A 2,607-nucleotide genomic window follows, 5' to 3' on the forward strand; every position below is an offset into this window, starting at 1 on the left:
GTGTGGGGTTTTCACATGCAATCTGAAATACTTCCATCAAACTGGTCAACACAGCCTTCATGTCATTTTCTCAGTTATTGCTTTAAAACGTTCACTTTCTACTCTTAGAAAGATTCACCTGTACCCCTATAAGATAAACCTCAGAGGTGATCCCTCCAAAAAAAATATGGAATGCTTCACGAATTTGCGTGTCATCCTTGTGCGGGGGCCATGCTAATCTTCTCTGTATCCTTCCAATTTTAGTATATGTGCTGCTGAAGCAAGCACTGATTTGAGAACTTTTTTCTTGTTAATAGTTGTATTTCAGGCTGTAAATTTCTAAGTACTGCTTTAGCTATATTGTGCATAATTTTCCATATATTTTAATTTTAATCCCATTCAAAATATTTAGAATTATTTACAAATATGTTATTTAATTTCCAAATATTTGGGGATTTTCTAGATATCTTTCTATTATTTATTTCTAGTTCAATTCCGTTATGGTCAGTGAATATACTATGCATAATTTTAATCCTCTTAAATTGATTGTTTTATGGCAATGAATATAGCTGATTTTTGTGAATGTTCTGAGTACTCTTTATGAGGAGGACCCCTGTAGCAATTGAAGCAACACCAAAAATATATAACTGGGATCTGATCAAACTAAAAATCTTCTGCACAGCTAAGGGGACTGCAAGTAAAGCAAACAGCCTTCAGAATGGAAGAAGGTGTTATGCACATTATGATTCTGACAAAGGTCTGATAACCAGAATCTACAGGGAACTCAAATTAATCAACGACAAAAGAACAAACAACCCCATTTCTTTGTGGACAAGAGACTTGAACAGAAACTTCTCTAAGGATGACAGGCAGATGGCCAACAAACACATGAAAAAAATGCTCATCTTTAATCATCAGAGAAGTTCAAATCAAAACCACTTTGAAATATCACCTAACTCCAGTAAGATTAGCCTACATCACAAAATCCCCAAACTGCAGATGTTGGTGTGGATGTGGAGAGAAGGGGACACTTCTACACTGCTAGCTGGATCGCAAACTAATACAGCCTTTTTTGGAAAGAAGTATGGAGAATTCTCAAGGAACTAAAAGTTGACCTATGGTTTGATCCTGCAATTCCATTACTAGGTATCTACTCAGATGAACAAAAGTCATTTTACTACAAAGACATTTGCACCAGAATGTTTACTGCTGCCCAATTCATAATTACTAACTTGTGGAAGTAGCCCAAATGCCTATCAACCCGTGAATGGTTCTTTAACAAATTGTGGTATATGTACACCATGGAGTACTATGCAGCTATAGAAGGATGGAGACTTTATATCTTTTATGTTTACCTGGATGGAGCTCGAACATATTCTTCTTAGTAAAGTATCTCAAGAATGGGGTAAAAAAGTATTCATTCAATGTACTTAATACTATTATAAAACCAATATGTAATCACTTATACATTCATACAAATGATAAAACACAAATATAGTCCAGAAAGAAGGAAGGGGGTAAGTGGAGGGAGGGTATTTGGAAGGATCTCACCTAATGTACACAATGCAAGAGTTCATTTCAAAACAACTAAAAGCATATTATAAATATCTTTTGTATTTATGTATTTTGTATGTACAAAATGTATTTTGTTTTACCACAAAAATAAATAAAGGAGGTAATGTAAAATAAAGGAGGTTAGTTTGATTTAAGCATTATACATTGTATATCAAATTATCACAATGCATAATGTGATAATATTATGATTTAATAAAAATTAAATTAAAAAATAAAAAGGAAATATATATATATATGTTCTGTTGTTGGCGTGTCTAAAAATGTTGGTTAAGTTGGTTGATAATTTTGTTAACTCTTCTTTATCCTTACTGTCTTTCTGTCTACTTGTTTTACTTTTTTTTTTTAAATTGTTGAGGATTCATTGAGGGTACAAAGAACCAGGTTACATAGATCATATTTGTTAGATAACGACCCTCTTATACTTGTGTCCCTCCCCCCAAAGGTGTACCACTCCCCACGACCCCCCAACTCCCTTCCTTCTTCCCTTTCTCTGCTTTGTTTTACCCAGTATTGAGAGAGGAGTTTTGACATTTCCAACTGTACTTGTTGATTTGCTTGTTTTTCCTTCTAGTTCTATCATTTTTTGCTTCATGTATTTTGAAGCTCGGTGATAAGGTGCCTGCACATTTAGGATTGTTACATCCTCCTCACAAATTGGCTCCTTTATAATTATGTAATACTTCTCTTCCTCTCAGGAATATTGCTTATTTTAAAATATAATTAGTCTGATATTTATCTAGATTCTATAGCTTTCTCTTGATTAATTTTTCATATTATATTTTTTTCTTTTGACCTATTTTCAACTTGGTATGTAAAGGTTTTTTTTTTTTATCATTTCTCTTGGTAGTCAGCTATGCTGATAGATTTAAAAGGCAAGCTTGAGACCATCCTTAAAAACGCCTGTATCTCAGTGGTTACAGCCAGCCACATACACCCAGGCTCATAGATATGAACCCGGCCCAGGCCTGCTAAACAACAATGACAACTGCAACAAAAAAATAGCTGGGTGTTGTGGCAGGCGTCTGTAGTCCCAGCTACTTGGGAGGGTGAGGC

The 2,607-nt window shown here is 34.4% G+C and overlaps 1 protein-coding gene and 1 non-coding gene across 2 annotated transcripts in view; both read right to left on the reverse strand.

Moving 5' to 3' along the window:
- DNAH9 (dynein axonemal heavy chain 9) overlaps nt 1-2,607 on the reverse strand; it is a 373,298-nt gene that overhangs the window by 14,875 nt on the left and 355,816 nt on the right. The window lies entirely within an intron of this gene.
- LOC111725691 lies at nt 161-267 on the reverse strand. Its single transcript, XR_002773703.1, has one exon. It is a non-coding gene; the product is annotated as a U6 spliceosomal RNA (small nuclear RNA).

This window comes from Otolemur garnettii, unplaced genomic scaffold, assembly GCF_000181295.1.
Source record: "Otolemur garnettii isolate 467f Iridium unplaced genomic scaffold, OtoGar3 scaffold00046, whole genome shotgun sequence".
NCBI lineage: Eukaryota > Metazoa > Chordata > Mammalia > Primates > Galagidae > Otolemur > Otolemur garnettii.